This window comes from Elgaria multicarinata, chromosome 9 (genome assembly GCF_023053635.1).
Source record: "Elgaria multicarinata webbii isolate HBS135686 ecotype San Diego chromosome 9, rElgMul1.1.pri, whole genome shotgun sequence".
NCBI classification, from domain to species: Eukaryota; Metazoa; Chordata; class Lepidosauria; order Squamata; family Anguidae; genus Elgaria; species Elgaria multicarinata.
The window spans coordinates 67,256,108-67,275,089 of record NC_086179.1 but is presented as its reverse complement, the minus strand read 5'-3'; positions in this window follow the sequence as shown (position 1 = coordinate 67,275,089).

The following is an 18,982-nucleotide window of genomic DNA, read 5'->3' as shown; positions in this document are numbered from 1 at the left end:
TCCCTCCCCCAAGAGAATAAGAGCATCATCAGATGGGGGGAGTCACATTTCCTTATCATCACTTTCCCCCTGCTTCTGTTGCACAATACTTCCTCTTCCTTTACATGGGGGAAGAAAGAGGAAGTAAACAATGACCACATGGCTCATTCAGTGGACATTTTTATCCCATCTGCTTCTCCTGCACACAGCCGGAAATAGCAGAACATTTCGCTACAGCTAAAAAAGTCAGATTTACCGGGCGAAAGGAAAATGAGCAGAAGGGGTGGGAGACATGCGGGAGGCAGACAGTGTTGTCAAAAGGACCCGCAGAAAACCGTGAGTGGCCAGGAACAAGCATACAATTAAATGCTCATCTGATGATGCACTAAAGATGCAATTACTGTCATCTGAAGAAGATTGAGGGGAGAATGTGAGGTGGGGGGAAAAAGGTTTAAATATGCCTTCCCCTCCCTTTGCACTTTTCTGCCAGTTAAGTAGCTACTTTAGTTGGTTTTTGTTTTTGAAAAGCTTTGGGAAAAGAAGACAAAATGTTCTATGTATTTATACGCAAAGAGGCTGGAAAACTGCAGTGTACAGATGAGAAACAAACAACTAGATTTCTTCTCTCATCTTTGCAATTCTGGTAGGTTTGAGAGAAAAACAGAAGTAAACATTTACCTAAACGTTTAAGCAATAACTATTTGGTTTCAGGTTTGTACCAAATAAGCCAGTTATTGGCTTCTTCTTTATTTTATGATAGCCTTAAAAATTTCAATAGTTTCTCATTACACAAATGGACGTAAGATGGTGCACAGCGAGAGGCATAATGAAAATGGTTACTATCCAAAACACATTTAAACAATTAATAATTGAAGTGAATTATACAAAAGTGAACACTTAGCATTAACTTTCTTCCAGCTAGCAAATCACATATTGCAATTCTTTAGCTGTTTACACATCCACATATTGCAAATATTGTTGCTACTGGACTATCTGCCAAAGGGTGTTATCTGCTGGCAGATCATGTTCTACTCCACATGAATTAATAATGTTTAATTAATAATGTTTAATTAGCTAAGAATCCAATCCTATACGTGTCTATGCAGAAGTAAGTCCCATTGAGTAGGGCTTACTCCCAAGTAAATGTGTATAGGATTGCAGCCTAAAAGTCCTACATCAACCTTTGAGTCATTTGATTGCTTGTGAATATTCAGTTTTGACATGAGCATGCTAAGCATGGCATTAAAAAAAATTAAGAACCAACCACAGATTGCATGCTTCGGCGCAATAGGCTCTCAATCTTGACCTACAAAGCTTTTCACTGTCTAGCTCCTTCCTATCTCTCCTCTCTCATCTCACACTATTGCCCCGCTCGTGCTCTTCGCTCCTCTGATGCCATGTTTCTCGCCTGCCCAAGGGTCTCTACTTCCCTTGCTCGGCTTCATCCATTTTCTTCTGCTGCCCCTTATGCCTGGAACGCTCTTCCAGAACATTTGAGAACTACAAGTTCAACCGCAGCTTTTAAAGCTCAGCTAAAAACTTTTCTTTTTCCTAAAGCTTTTAAAACTTGATTTTGTTCTGACTTTATACTGTTAGTTTTACCCTACCCAGTGCCTGTTTACCCTACCCTGTGCCTATTTGCATTCTCTTCCCCTCCTTATTGTTTTATTATGATTTTATTAGAATGTAAGCCTATGCGGCAGGGTCTTGCTATTTATAGTTTTACTCTGTACAGCACCATGTACATTGATGGTGCTATATAAATAATAATAATAATAATAATAATAATAATAATAATAATAATAATTTTGCCTGACCTTATCTTCTTTGAAACAAGACTTTGCAAATTTGAAATCTATAAGTCTATGTTAGATTATTTAAAATAAATACAGGTGTAAAATGACCAAGTAAGTATTTCTTTTTATATGACAGGGTTATTGCAGCTGCTATACAGGCAGCTTCAAACTTCAGGCTTTGAAAGAGTCAGGATGGAGGCCTCCTTGGAATAAAATAGGGTGACCGTATGAAAAGGAGGACAGGGCTCCTGTATCTTTAACAGTTGTATTGAAAGGAAATTTCAGCAAGTGTCATTTGTATATATGGGGAACCTGGTGAAATTCCCTCTTCATCACAACAGTTAAAGATGCAGGAGCTATACTAGAGTGACCAGATTTAAAAGAGGGCAGGGCACCTGCAGCTTTAACGGTTGTGATGAAGAGGAAATTTCACCAGGTTCCCCATATATACAAATGACACCTTCTGAAATTCCCTTTTCTATGCAACTGTTAAAGATACAGGAGTTCTGTCCTCCTTTTCATATGGTCACCCTAAATAAAAGAGCTGGGGGAAAGGTAATAATGGCCAGGAAAGGCAACGGCAAACCACCCCGCTATAAGGCCTGCCAAGAAAATGTCAGCGAAAGCTGGTGTCCCTCCAAGAGTCAGTAATGACTCAGTGCTTGCACGAAAGGTTCCTTTCCTTCCAGGCTGTAATCCTATGCCAGTTTAGACAGAGAAATTCCTTCAACTCTCAGCATCCCCCAGCTAGCGTGGCTCGCTGGGGCATGCTGGGAATTGTAGGACTTTTTCCCCTTCAGAACATACATGGGATCGCTCCCTTACTAGCTCCTTGACTTACTTCATCTAGTAGAAAGCTGTGGCCCATTCAATGCATTACAGTTCCCACAATGTTTTTTTCCAGACAATGCCATGATTGATTGCCATCATTCACTGATGCATGTGTAGTCATTTGTAGATGCCCATACATGTTACATGGTAAAAAGAAAAATAACCATTGTATGTGACATCCCAGTAATTAGAGTTTTTATTTGAGAGAGAGAATTAAGGTAATTAGCATTTACATTACAGTGTGTGTGTGTGTGTGTGTGTGTGTGTGTGTTCTAAATTCTGATAAAAAAAAGAAGAAGGCACAAGCAAGCAATTTAAATGCCTCAATCTAGAGAAAGTGATTCATATATCACTTACTGGAAAAAGAAGCATAGACTGAAAATGGATGCACGTTGGATGTACATCGGAATGCACACCAGAGTGCAGAAGTTGTCTGTTTACAGTGGATGAATCTGTATCCCCAACCACATTCTTCCACAACGAGGCATATGTAAATATCATTTTTACATGTGACTAGAGCTGGACTAGGACATAAATGGCTGTGTAGTCTAAAAAGTATATTCCTCTCATTCACGGAGCAGAAGAGCAATTGACATTGTCAGTGGTTGGGGGAGAGGGGGTGTTCCCAGAGGACCAGAATGGGACTTCTTGCAAGCCGTATTTGGCCTCTGGACCTGAGGTTCTTAACCTATAGACTACAGTCACTGAAACACTGCACTATCCACACCAGCTGCTCTTGAGGGCACATGATATGGCCAGAGCTATGTCCAGATGACTTTAAGGTTCTTGCTCTCCCCCAACTTCCATAATCAGGGTTACATCTGTTCATAAGCCATGAAGCCGTTTCCTTTCTATTCTGAAAGAGTGCAGTTAAAGACCTCCAAACTTTCTAATTTTGCAGAGCTATGAGGAATTTTCTACTGACAAGGAGACATTTCTCTTCTGCAGTAGCTGACCCAGCTAACATAAAATAAGGTTTCACTTTTTTAGGTTGCTCACCTGGGTTCCTAGTTATTGCATGTTTTTAATGGACCTTATGGTATTAACATGAATGTCAGAATTTCAGGACATTTCTTAAAGCCTAATAATATGACAATACTACCAGTCTTTCCTAGCTGTATATGTTAAGAACTTATACAATCAGTTCCATTGGGAAAGTATCAATGTGAGGGGACAATTTTCTGTCCTCTTCACAGTACCCAGTGTGGTGTAGTGGCTAAGGTGTTGGACTGGGAGTCAGGAGATCTGGGTTCTAGTCCCCACTCAGCCATGGAAACCCAATGGGTAACCTTGGACCAGTCACATACTCTCAGCCCAACCCACCTCACAGGGTTGTTGTTGTGAGGATAACATGGAGAGGAGGAGGATTATGTATGCCACCTTGGGTTGCTTGGAGGGAAAAAGGAGGGATATAAATGTAATAAATAAATAAATAAATATTTGTTCTTATGAAGATGCCATGGGTTTATCCATATATCCCATGGATAGGGTCATTTTGACATATAACTTATGAATCCCCCAGACAGCATTGACTATTGGGTGATATAGAAATGTAATAAATAAATAAGCAAATGCGATATTATTATATTATATTATATTATAATTTATGTGGCTGCAAATGCATGCCATCAGCTCATTTACAATCTTTAGTATCTATGGAAGAATAAATGTCATTATTATTATTATTATTATTATTATTATTATTATTTATTGCATTTTTATACCGCCCAACAGCTGAAGCTCCCTGGGCGGTTCACATTTTAGTGGCATTCCTCAATCAAAGCCTGGCTGTTTAAAATCCCACCTTTTCCTCAAAATATACCTTATATTTGTGCTTTCCTGGTGTTGAACAATCTGAGAGTTCCATAATGAGAATTCTCCATGAATGACTCAAGCCATTGCAGTTTTATCATGCTTTAATATCATTTTGAAGGACTGATCCCTGGCATGAGAGCCTTTGTTCTAATCTGGATGCTATACTTCTTATATCTAATACGAACAAGCCTGTGTGATGCAGTTCCAGCAGAATTCAATATATGTGGATTCTACTTTGTCAAAGTGAAGTGCTCATTACTATAGTGAAGTTAGTGATTCGTATTCTCAACAAAGACATTATAAATCCTCAGATAATGCCAAATCTTAAAGGTTACCCAGGGTCCCTGTGAGGAAACAATTCATATCCTCACAGCCAACATCAGAGTTTAATTTCTAAGAATAATCCTTTAGGCACCAGAGCCTATGATGAAAAAACAACCCAATAAACAGATTCCAAGTGACATGCAGAAAAAAGCACTCAGAAAAGCATATGAAACATTGCAATCATCCACTTTTGTATGGCAGGAACCCCATAGAGCTATTATGTGTAATAGCATTTATTTTAAAGATGCAGCAAAGTTTCCCCCAAGAGAGAAAATATCCATCATATCTATAGTCACCATATTCAAAAAGTTCTTAAAGGGAGAGAGTGAAAAGACAGCCTTATGCCCCAGCCAGTGGAGGCTGGTGGCTCTGATTTTGTTGGGAATCCATTCTGGGTTTTAGTCAGAACCAGCCAGAAATCTAAAGATGCTAGCAAGGTTCTGAGCCATATCCCCAAAATGGGTTTAGCACATCCCCACCAAAATTGGAGCTACCAGCCTTCACAGTTCCCAGCAGTGAGATTGTTGTGTTGGTTCCAAGGAGAAGCCCACAGAGTTCAGTGCAGTCCTCTCTCAGACCTCTCCCGCTTCCTTCCAAAGTGGACAACCTGAAAAGGGAGGTCTCTGGCCTAGAGCCTAACACTCCTTTGTCTCTCCAAGAGTTCATGCCAGGCGGGCTGCTTAGGTCAGCACACAGATTCCTCGGGTTGTGGAGCTCTTGGAGGTGTGCGGGGGGCATTGCCAGAACTGGGCTTGGGAAATGCAGTTTTTGGTCTAAGTTCAAGGGTCTCTGGCTCAGGGGTCTCCAGCATCCCAGGCTTGGAGGTTCTGTGATGGTGCTCAGGCCTTGTGCCTCTGCCATTGGCACACAAGTTTTCTCAAACTGTGTCCATGTCCGGGTCACTGCTGGGCTCTGGAGTCTTGACAGAGAGTTATGCTGAGCAAGATCTAAATGGAATAACGGGCTGTCTCATTTATTTCAAAAGAGCGGCCAGTGGGTGGGTGGGGGAACCAAATTGTTCAACAAAATACAGGAAAGTATGAAAACATAAAAGCTCTCCTGAAAATAGGAACATCTGTGTAGTACTGAGTTTGGGAAATGTTATGCCTCCACTGAGGCCACATATTGAACACTTATAGCTTCCAGAACTAATTGAAAGGTTTATCTTCACACAAAGAACTTAGGCAGTCTTCACTGTGTGACACAGTAGTAGACTTCTAGCCATTTTCTCCTCTATTTATTTAACCCAGGAATTGCCTGGGGTGAGTGGAAAGTGTGAGCCATTTTTTATTTCAAATAACACTGGGTTCCTGGGTTACTTCGTGATCTCCCAACCCAGGAACTCTGAGTTGTTTATGGATTAAATAACAACAAGCCATGGACAACAAGCCAGGTATTGCCACTGTGATGTGAGAACTATATCAGTGAATGAGGGTTCCTGAAGGGCAGGGTCAAAGTGACAAAAAAAGAGCCTATGTAAAATGTTAGTGGTTACTATGAGGAACAAATCTAGTTTTCAAAAAACAACTTATCCAAGAGTTCAGCACTGGAAGTTACAGAAATGGTTAAATAATTATCCATACATTCCTTTCAGAGATGGCATTGTCTTCACACAGAGAATATAACCACCATAATTTTGCAGGGAGAGGCATATGTCCAAAGCTATACCCCATGTGAAGACAAAAGTTTAGTTTTTTCAAGATTGGAAGACTATGAGGGCTGACAGAAGACATTTTGCTGCCTGATGGCACTCACACAAACTCAGTGATCAGAGTATCCAAGGCTGACCAAGCTTTCTTTTGCACCTAAGGCAGAAAATTATTTTATTTATTTATTTATTTATTTATTTATTACATTTTTATACCGCCCAATAGCTGAAGCTCTCTGGGCAGTTCACAAAAATTAAAACCATAATAAAACAACCAACAGGTTAAAAGCACAAATACAAAATACAGTATAAAAAGCACAACCAGGATAAAACCACACAGCAAAATTGATATAAGATTAAAATACAGAGTTGGAATAGTAAATTTAAATTAAGTTAAAATTAAGTGTTAAAATACTGAGAGAATAAAAAGGTCTTCAGCTGGCGACGAAAGGAGTACAGTGTAGGCGCCAGGCGGACCTCTCTGGGGAGCTCACTCCACGACCAGGGTGCCACAGCGGAGAAAGCCAACAAGCACCTTTACCTGGGAGTAAAAATAAAACAATAATACATTAAATGGCTAACAATTACCTGCCCTTTCCTGACACGCAAAATTAGCTGCCAAAAGCTAACCACAGTCTGCCTAATGGTAGGACCAGCTCTGCTCACAAAGGAATATGAATCAACTCCAAAGTAATGTTTTCAAAGCATTGAAAACATTGTCTGAAACTGGCTACCTTGCCTACTGCCTGAATATAATCCAAGAAACCTTTCAGGCCTCAGCTGAAGCACAGTGTATCTAAGCATATCTCCATTTGCTGAACGAGATACGGTTGCCTAAATTTCCAGAAGTAGTAGTAGGGAAAGAGACATGAATATAGAAGACAGACAAGAATGTGACCCTTCCAGACCACAAACTGCACTCAGGCCAAACAATGGAGTGCCAAGATGATTCCTCCATGTCCTTATCAAACTCTGCCTATGAAGCCACCATCATATATATATATATATATCCTGACAGGTTCAGTTATGATGCAGTGTACCTGAACATGAAACAGAGCGTGCTTAAAGTACAGCCTATGACAGGCAATAACCTTCCCTCTGGTTATCAAGAAAGGAAGGTAATCTGAGAAAATCTGAAACATCATAGGAGGTGGATCAACGAAACCCACAAATCTTACCAAGATATCCGCATTAGATATCCCTTTTATATGAGCGACAAGGCAAGCTAGAGCCAGAAGTTGTCATATATTTAATTTCTGGCAGTTTTCCTGTTAGAGTATATCAAGTGGGAGATAGTAGCTACTAAGCCCTCAGTTTCGTAAAGTAATAAAAGTGTCTAAGAATGGATGTTCAGGATAAAAATAGAAGCATCAGAGCTGGACATAACACAAAAAACAAAACCTCTCAGAATCACTTGGAAGTGTATGGCTGTCTAATATAATCAAATATGTTTTTATGGTGCCTTACCTATAAAATAAAGTGATCGTGTGCACTCTAGGATAGTGCTACATGGCTCAAAGTAGCATAGAAATATTTGGCTGCCCTTCCAATGAACCTTTCATCCTGGAATCAACAAGTATTGTGCTTTAACAGCAACCTTCAATACTTAACCTTGGATAGTTGAGAGGCAACTTGTATTTCGTCCTTCCTCCTTGTTCTGCATTATTAAGGAAGGCATAGCCAGTGCCTCTTATCACTCAGGGCTTTGGGAAGCCTTCCGGCTCCCCAACTTCATACGCAAAGAAGCCAGGATTAGGGATCCTGGGTTCTATCAAAAGGCCCTACTTGAGATTCCCTGAATCAGAGTAACATATTTACGTGAGTTTTATAGTACTTTAACTTATCATAGTTTCCCCTAAACCAGGGGTGGACAACTTCTGGCCCATGAGCCACATGGAGTCCTTGTTTGCCTTTTTTGTGGCCCCACCCCAATCTGCCTAACTGCTGCATAATTGCCACCTAAACTGTTGCAAAATCATGTTTGCCCACTCTCTTCCCTACCCCCAAGCTCATTTTTTTTACTACTGCTGGGGCCACTGTTCTCTCCATCAACCCCACCATCCCACCCCCACACACAAAAAGTTCCCTGTGAGATACACTCTGGTCTGTGCTCTCACAGGGCAATGTGGTGCAGGAGAATGCTCTCTTTTACTCTCTCTTTCTCTCTGTATGTTTTTGTGTGTGCACATACATGCATATCCCCCAGCCAGCCACCTAACACCACATGTGGCCTTTGGGACCATTGGAGTTGTCAACCAGTGCTCTAAACCTAAAAACACCTGTAGGAAATTGTAATTTGGGGAAAGTGCTAAGAATTCTCTCCCACAAAACTACAATTCCTACAGCTCCCTGGGAGCAGGGGATTACTGTTACAGCAGTGAAGGACTTTAGTATGGACACACCAACTGCCTGCTCTCAAACCTGTCAGGAGACAACTTCTAGGGAACAGGAGGATTTATTACAAGAGATAGGAAGGGTGTGTGTGTACATGTTCATCAACTGGGAAACATAGAACGTAGCTTAATATTAGGAAACAACCATTCTTTCAAAGAATCACAGCCTAGTAGAGTTGGAAGGGGCCATAGGTGTGTGCAAAGGGTGTGCAGGGTGTGCCCAGGCACACCCTAATGTCTCAAACAATAAGCGCCAAATTGAGGGGCCAATGAGCAGGGATCCAGATGCAGTGGGAAGGTCCTCCAGCTGCCCTCCGGCAGCTCTGCCACCACACCAAAGAACCGCTGCCTCCAATTGAGCAGTGTTGCTCCAGGCGACAGGAGCAAAAAGGAATTGCTCTGCTGGGAGCCTCTCTGCACCACACTTCAAAGAGGCCAGGAACAGTGGCCCAGAAGCCTTAGTTTGGAGATAGAAAACCACATTATAGTAGTGCTTAAATAAAAGGCAAAGAAAAGAAAAGAAAAGAAAAGAAAAGAAAAGAAAAGAAAAGAAAAGAAAGAGATCTTACTTGGAAAAACTCAATAACAAAGTATCTTTCTCCAAGCTGGCATGCAGCCATCCAATCAGAAGTACTGATTACTTAAACACCTCTTCTTCATATTGATCTATTCAACACAGCATCCTTCAAGTCAGCACAAATATTTGCATCAACTATGATAATATGACATTATTGCTACAAACAGAACGAACATAGATAGATAAACTTTAAATTTACATTTCTGCTGCTTCAGCAGATTCAACCAATATTTTGTTCACTCCATCTTAGTGTTAATATGAATCATAAAAAAAATTTCAATTCTTCAAACGTTTAGTCTCTTTAGAAAACTAGAATGGTGGATGTAAGATGAGAATGACTATGCACCATTTTATATATTCAACAAGAGGTGGTGCAGTAAAAGCATGGCAAAAAAGCAGCAGCAGTACACACCCACACACACACACACGCACACACACCACCATCGCTCCTGGACACCCTACCAAGAGCTGGCAATGTGAATTGGGCCGTTCAGTTGAACACTGACTTGAATGATCTTCCCTTGCTTTTTGAAGGGGAAGAATGACACGAACCAGGCCTTGCAATTAGGCCGTCATGTGGCCCAGTTCAATGCAGGCCTGTCTGCCTGGTGGATGACAGCAGCTCACATAGGGTGCCACTAATGCATCGCCAAAAACAAGGACAAAAGCCAATGAAGATTTGCATGAAATCTGCATATGCTAATTAATATATACAGCCACAAATCTAGTAAAAAATACTATAATTGGAAATACACTACATCTCACCATAGTGAAGAAGCCTGTAACCAGGGCTAAATCTGCACTGCTGCTTTATAGTGGTATTGAAGTGCACTGATAACTGTTGGGGCACAGGACACATTCTATATACCACTTTCATAGTGTTATTTCCTGCTTGTTATTCCACATTATCCAAAATGCCACAAGAAATGTCATTGTGTGTCCTACATGGTATAAATGCGCGAGAGAGATATAGGCCATAGCTAGACCTAAGGTTTATCCCTGGATCGTCCAGGTGTCAAACCTGTTCATCTAGGTGACACACAGGGGATCCAGTGCTCAGGCAGGGGAGAACCCTGGATGATCCCAGGATAAACCTTAGGCGAAGCTGTGGCCATAGTATCACCATGATAGGATTGTGATGATTTAACATAAGGTGGTGACCTGGGTGCCTGCTCAGTCTCCTGTCCTCATGTTAAACTTTGTCAGACCAGTTCAAGATCCCCATCTCCCTTCTTAGGAACTTTAAATTGGACTTGGATTGGACAACCCTTCTAGTAGAAGACAACTTGAAATGTCTTCTTATAGCCCAGCAAATGTCCTCTTATAGCCCAACAAATAGAGAACTATCCTTCATAAAGTAAGACACATGGCCACCTTACATTTCTCTAGAACAGCCTTCCTCAACCTTGTGCCCTTCAGATAATTTGGGCTACATTTGAAATGCAAATGGAAGAATTCCCAAAGGAAAGCATAGGTCCCAATCTTTCTGAAGCCAAAAGCATGCTTTCTTTGTGGTTTGACTATACGCATGTGGATCAGCAGGCATCATCTTAGATTAGACATTCCCTTGTGCAGATGGCAAGCAAATGCAGAGTTTAAGCAAGAATACGCTTCCCTCTGCAGTTTTTATAAACACTTGTCTTAAATTGGTGCCTGATCCACTCAGGGCCTCACCAACCAGATTTGAAGATACCAATATGACTCATGTTCACTTGTGCAAAAGAATGATAGAATTTATTAATGGAAAATGGATGTACATAATAAATGGCAGAAAGAAAGCGTACACTCAACCCTTAACTCTTCCTTCAATCACTCTGGTTCCCAAAGAAGTGGTGGGCGCCATCCCACAAGGCTGGTTATCTAAGCAGGTAGTGGTCCCCCTCTCAGGTGAAAACAGTTAACAGGCCAATCAGATCAGGATTTTATAGGGCTGGCCTCAGTGAGTTAGAAACTGTCAAAAAGTACACGCACGCACGCACGCACGCACACACACACACACACACACACACACACAGCCCCCTCCCCCTTTACCAAGCTCTCTTGGCCGTAAAGAGAGTTTCCCATAACAGAGAAAAGGAGTGTCCTTGTCAGCTGAGAAAGTACAGACAGTGACCACTACCATGCGTTGTCTAATTCTTGTTAGTAGCAAAAAGTTGACCTTCACTAAACAACTATGTGAACCAATTCTAACTTAATGATTGCCAACTACTCTGCTAAATAAAAATGCAGTGAACAGTATATGGAAGTGTGAAAAGTTCACAACTGACTCCTTCCCATGCTCTTTTGCACATATCCACGACAGCACTCCTATTAAAAATATTTTTCTAAAGCTGCCCAATGAATTGGAGATGCCATTTTGAGCTGATTTACGCAAATTTAAACTATCAAACAATTAACCGATTAACTGTTGCAGCACTGCTTTTCCCCAGTTTGATGTTTCTGCTCAAAGAGAGAGTGAGCATCGAAGGTAGCATGAGGCACTGCATCATGCCATAACATGACTTTTTAGTGCTTGTATCTGCTTTCGACGGCTCTTTCTTGTAGCTGAACAATTTATTGCATCATTCAGCACAATCATATTTATTTATTTATTTATTTATTTATTACATTTATATACCGCCCCACAGCCGAAGCTCTCTGGGCGGTTCACAAAAGTTAAAACAGTAAACATTAAAAAATGCACATCTAGCCTGAAGTAAATCCCATGGAGTTCATTAAGGCTTATTCCCAGGGGAGCTTTTATTTTATTTTGTTTTGGCATCCCTATGATGGCACAAACTGAAATTCCTTGCACTGCTTTTGAAAAGTTTCCAGTAGCCCAGCTCCATATCGTTAGACCTGATCTATGATAGGGTTTGACCCAGATAATTCATGTTGTTCCAACCTTGACTCTGTGTGGTCGAGATACCATTGTTGGTAGTTTATACCTCCTGGCAAATTTTACACATTGGTAAGAATGGATGATTATTAAATTTTTATATTTGTAGTAACTGGATTGAGATTGACTATATCAGATCTCCATTTATCAAAAGCAGATGTATTCTTGAGTGTGCATAGACAAAATCTATAGTGGCAGCTAAGTACCCCTGTAAGAGCTATATTCTGTCCTTGCTAACGTACGAAATGACAAAGTGCTATTGAGCTTTTGTTATTGAGGAGGTGCACTCTGTCATAATTATTGAGGTGTGTTTGTTTGGAGTTAGGCAGCTCAGACTTATTAGCCATTCCCAACGTTGTGTATTGCTTGTTGTGAGTTTCTGTCTGAGGTTCCGGCATAATTACACCAAGCTAAGCAACATAATTAATCTTGCTTTACGACTGGTTAGTTTGGTTTACTGCAATTCTTTACATATTCTTGACAGCATGACTGGTAAATATAAGCTCAATACATGAAAAATAGCCATTAGACTGCCCCTTGATTAATTTGTGATTCTGGTTTTAATGACACATAGTCCTTCGTTCCAAGCAATCCTTTAGCTCGTCCACCAGATACTGAGAACTCCTGTGCTGTTTTGAGTTAAGACTCCTGCAGAGGTACAAATGAGGTATGGGAGAAAATGGCAGAAAGCCACAAACAGGGCTGTTGAGCATGCATGGTATACTGCCACCTAATCATGTAAATCAAGCTAATAGAAATTTCAATAGTGGGATGTTACCTATCCAGTACATAAGCCAAGACACTGGATAGTAAGCAGCAAGAGCAGCTGCTAAAAGTAGTAGTTTGATGGCCAACTGTAGTGACATTCTCACCTTCCTCATTCTAGTGAATGGAGATATCAGCAAGGCATACAAGAGTGTGAATGTTGATCACTTCCCATTGATTTAAATGCACAGGACTGATGCCTTGCTTATTCTTGTTTACTTACTTATGGTTCAGGTGGCAAGCAGACATACTAGCCCTGCTACCTCTGGAGGAATCCTCTTCAGAGCTCCATGAGCCAAACATTGCAGAGTAGTAGCCTGTATCAAGGGACATGGGGTAGATCAGGGGGATTCAGAGCCCTTGGGGGGAGATAGGAGTTAGCCCCCTCTCTGAATCAGATGTAGATGGCTCAATGGCCACCTAGCCTTGGATGTGCAGATGTCTAAAGGTGCAGTCTCAGTCGGCTACTAGATGAAGAAGTGCCCACCTAAGGAATAAGGACTTACATGAATCAAAGAATACTTATGAGCAGGACTATCCTTATGAGTACACCATAAGGTGTATACCATTCCTCAGGTGATGAGCTGCAGCTGAGCTCTGGGTGGGGCTCTGAAGGCTCAGGCTTAAAAGTCTTCAGTTTTAGGCACAGGGTGCCAACAAAAAAATACCTGGATTGCATCTAATGCCACCCATGCACCACTTCTGCTTTTACTGCACAACCCATGATTGGTTCCTTTGTAGGTTGTGGAGTGTGACATTCAAAGCCAGACCAATGGGTTGATTGAGAGCTAACCCAAGGAAGAGGTGTGTGCACTGCAGGCGATGCGCTCACTCATGCACAACAGCGCAGCTGTTGTAAACTGATGGGTTGCTGGTACATGCAAAAAGGCCCAATGTTTGTGTACCAGCTCCCAGACCCCTGTTTCCCCTGACTACCTACCTTAGCTCTTCTTTAGACTCTCTCTATATCCCCATACTATGTTTGGATGTTGGGCTGCCTTCAAGAACTTGTCTTTGGTAGTGACCAATGCTAATTTCTAGCTGCTCTGCCTTTGCACCACTGGAAACAAGAAATTACTTGTAACTTCTAATTGTCAGGAACATGGCCAACCCTCAAAGACTAATTTAAAACAACAGATATTATTAACGATAACAAGAGTTCTATTATATTCTATATGGGGCTACCTTTGAAGATGATGTGGGAATTTCAGCTGGTGGCGTATGCAGCCACTTGAGTCTGTGATGGGGATAGATGTTTTGATCACATTACACCCATTCTGTACCAGCTGCACTGGTTTCTGGTGTGTTTCTAGTCCCAATTCAAAGTGCTGGTTATGACCTTTCTGGTGTTGGATTTATTTATTTGAAGATTTCTATATTGCCTTTCATATAACGTCCAAAGTAGTAGAACATCTGAACAAGTAAAGAATCTAAAACATACACTATTAAAATAATAAAAAAACTAAAGAATAAAATACAACAACAGCAAGGTAAAATCCAACACCAACTATGGGAATTAAACACCACCAAAGTCCTAGGGACCATAACTGTGTTTTCAAGAGATGCGGAAAGATGAACAATTATGGTTCCTGACAGAACTCAAGAGGAAAGACCATTCCACAGGGAGAGTGAGAAAGCCCGTTTCCTGGTTGATGCCAAACACACCTCTCCAAACTGTGGCATAACCAGGAGACCCTCCCCTGCCAATCATTAATTTCAAACTGCTTCAGCCTGTAGTGAGTTGATTGGAAGTTGCAGATATCGATCGCGGGATTTGTTTGCAGGATTTCACTTTTGGCATGCCACAGTAAACTCTGGAAAAGAAAAGTCAGGAAGGCAACATTTTTAACATTGCATCCCTGCATGATCATTAACTGATTTGATTCACTGCTGTCTGCCTAATGTCTTACTGTTTGCTGTCTACTGAAGTCATAACTTAGTAATCAACATTTTAAAAAATATACCCACTCTAGAAGGACTCCCTCTTTGAAGGAACTCTCCCTTAATCCATTTCCTGTACTCATAATTTGATTAATGATGTCAGCGTTTTAACATCCCATTTTGTTAATCGGCAAAAATACTGCTGAGTCCAGGAATTGTTACTAATTTTGATCATCTGTTCTGTTACCATCATCAGCATATTTAAATATCTTACTCTTCATTCCCTCATTTTCTGTCACTTATGATAGATAAGGCACTCTAATAGCCTTAAAGCTGTTCCCTATGGTTTTTTCACTTAATGACCGTCTACCAGCATGAATATCTACCATTAATAATACTCTTCTATACTCTCACGCTAATTTTAATTTACTGTTTCTTTTCATGCAGTTCCAGCAACTGCATTTTACAAGCAAATTGTTTATGTAACATTTTAGGAAATAGCTTTCATTTGTCTCTTATATGCCCCAGCAGAAAAAGTATTTTTGCAAATCTGTATAGCCAAACCAAGTTAACAGTGTAGCTTCTGATCTTGCAGTTGGCTATGTGTAGATAATGCTCTTAGTATATCTGAAGTCATCATGAGACTGGGGAAACATAGGTTATTGTCCTATGGAGAATCTGGAAATGGATCAGCATAGAAATTGACCTGGGATGTGAGACTGAGGCCTTAGCTAGACCTAAGGATGATCCCAGGATCGTCCCAGGGTCATCTTTGTTCATGTAAATGACACACAGGGGATCCCGGGAGCAGGCAGGGATGACCCCGGGATGATCCAGGGATAAACCTTAGGTCTAGCTAAAGCCTGAAAGTATCTATATATTAAGGAAAACCCCACATCTTTACCATTGTTTCTTCCTCTTCTTCTTCTTCTTCTTCTTCTTCTTCTTCTTCTTCTTCTTCTTCTTCTTCTTCTTCTTGGATCTTTCTACAGCTCCATTCCCCCCTTTCACCATTGTTCAGAATATAATTCCCCCCTTCCCAAGATAGTCTAACTCAAAAGCTACATTCCAAATAATATGTATATAATATTGAAAATCTTTTATTTTTTCTGTATTAGTACATATACATTTATTTGGATTATTTTTATAGTAGAGTTTTACTATAAAATTATTTATAGTAAATAAATTTACTATTTAGCTCCCATGCTTTGTGTTGCCCCTTTAAATGGGAAGCTTGAAACTTCTAGGATTGCGAGGGAGGGAGGGAAAAGAGAGCAAAGGCCTGGCTTTTGCAGACAACATGACTCTTTTCTGGGACGTTTTTAATAACATGTGTAGGAAGACATAATCTATAGGACATAATACTTTGCTGAATAGTGGTCCCAATCCCCCCCTAGAACCCTAAAATCCCCCCCGGGAGGAATTCCCCCCTTGTTGAGAACCCATTATCTAGTGGCTGTATTGTATTCTGCAATAATTTTAAATAGTGCATTATCACTGATCTTTTTAAAAGCAAGATTACTGGGGAGAAGTCATAGGAGATGTCCTGGAGGTTGATGGCATCATGTAAAGGACCTGCAAACTTCCATGAGTGGCCCATCATGAGTGTGCAATAAATTGCTCATGTAAAGAAGCTCTGAGTGTACCTGTCGTGTGTCCTTATTCAGAAATCCTATCTCTTTCTCTGCCCTCTGTTGCTTCTGAAGGCCAAAGACCCATGAGATTTTGCACTATGAAAGAACAACGGGGCCCTGTCTTCTACTTCATTTCTATAGTGGCAAAAAAGGCCACAGCACATATTGAACAGACTGACCAACACAACATTATTCGCTTGGCACCTATGTTGAACTCCTTTTCGTGCCAGGTTGACCTTATTTTCCCAGTACTTTAACGTTCTAGTCATTTACAACTCAACTGTTTTAAATCTGTATTTTAAATATCTGCATTGCTGCTAGGTTTTATCCTTGTACTTTTATGTTGCAGATTTAAGCTTGTATATTTTATATTGTTTCATGCTGTAACTTCAGATTTTAATTGCTGTGAATGGCCCAGAGAACTTTGGCAAAGGGTTGGTATAGAAATATAATAAATAAATACATCTTAGGTAACATAAAGTGCAAAGTACTCCCTGGTCCTCATTCCTATAATCAAACTGGGGGCTGCATTTGAACTAACTGCAGTGTGCTGTCTTTAAAGTCAGCCTTTCAGTACTCCAGAAGCTAAGCAAGACATGTTTCACCAGCTGGTGATTCAGCCTTATCTCACAGCTGCTACCTGAGAAGTCAAAAACAATCCTTAATCAAATAGCACTCTCCAAACTGACCCATCAGGAGAACTGTGACCCCCATCTAGATTAAGAGAATGACAGTAGGAAGTAACACCTTCAGCTATACTTTCCTCGATTTCTTTAATCCACACCTCCCATTTTTTCCCTCAGACATAAGAAGAGCCATGATGGATCAGACCAAGGTCTATTTAGCCCATAGTGGCCAAACACTAGCCCAAGGGACACCACAAGCAGGACATGAGTGTAACAGCACACTGCTGCCCATGTTCCCCAGCCTCTGGTGTACATAGGCATACTGCCTTGGATACTGGGCGTAGCATATAGCCATCGGGATTAGGGGCCACTGACAGCCTTCTCGTCCAGGAATTCATCGTCCCCTTTTACAGCCATCCAAATTGGTGGCCATCACTACAACTTGTGGTAGTGAATTTCATAGTTTAACTATGCACTATGTGATGAAGCACTTCCTTTTATCTGTCCTGAATCTCCCACCAATCAGCTTCATGAGATGACACCATTCAGTCCAAATATGAGAGACCAAAAAATACCTCCCTATCCACTTTCTCCACAACATGCATAATTTTGTACACCTCTATCATGTCCTCCCTGACTCACCTCTTTTCTAAGCTAAACAGACCCATACACTGTAAACTTTCAGTATAGGGGAGTTGCTCTATCCCCTTGATCATTTTAGTTACCCTTTTCTGCATTTTTATCAAGTCTACAATATCTGTATTTTAGGTGTGGTGACCAGAACTGTATATGGTATTCCAAGTATGGTCACTCCATAAATTTGTATAAGGGTAGTATGATATTGGCAGTTCTATTTTCAATTTCTTTTCTAACCATGGAATTTGCCATTTTCACAAGAGCCATACTTGTGTTGACATTTTCTTCAAACTGTCCAGCACAAATCCGAGATCTCTTTCTCGGTCAGTCATCAGTAGCTCAGATCCCATCAGCATATACGAGACATTTGGGATTTTTGCCCCAAGATTTATCACTTTACACTTGCTTATGTTGGGCCTGATTTTCCATTTTGATGCCCATTCTCTCAGTTAGGAGAGATCCTTTTAGTGCGTTTTGCAATCACTTTTTGTTTTAAAAACCCTAAATAATTTGGTGTCAACAGCAAATATGGCCACCTCACTGCTCACTTCTAATTCCAGATCATTTATGAACAAGTTGACAAGCATTCCTGCTTTCCAAGCCACTGCCTAGGCGGTATTACTTTACTCCATTTTCTTGAACCTATCACTAGCAAGCCTTCCTAGATGTATATCTCCCACCACAAACCCATAGTATGCAACCCCTTCTGGTCTTATGTATTGTGAAGTTTTTGAGGGTTATTATTGCATTATCTGTTCTTTTTTCAAGCACTGAGAAAAAGGCTCATCCCAAGCACAGCAAGAATTGGGCAAAAGTTTAGGAAAGTGGCGGCAGCAATGCGTAGGCGACGCCTTTCTCCCGCCACCACGGCTCACCTCCAGTTCAAGGCTGAACTCCAGAACGCCCCCACAGAGCTTGTAGCACTTGAAGAAGCAGTCCAGCGGCTGTCACCTGCCAAACTCTTCACTTCCAAAGGCGCTCCGGGGGGGGGGGCAACACAACAGAATAACTGCACCTTCCCCCTCGGCCTGCTCCCCTGCCCAGATAAAAGTGCTGGCCCATTCTTCCCCCCGTCCGGGTAGATGGCAACCCATCAGGGATCGTCATCTGCCCAGCCACACCTCCGGAGCAGTGACAGACAGCGTCAACTTGCTCCAGAGAAAAACGTTGGGGTAAGTCCCCGACTTTTTTATTTCGGA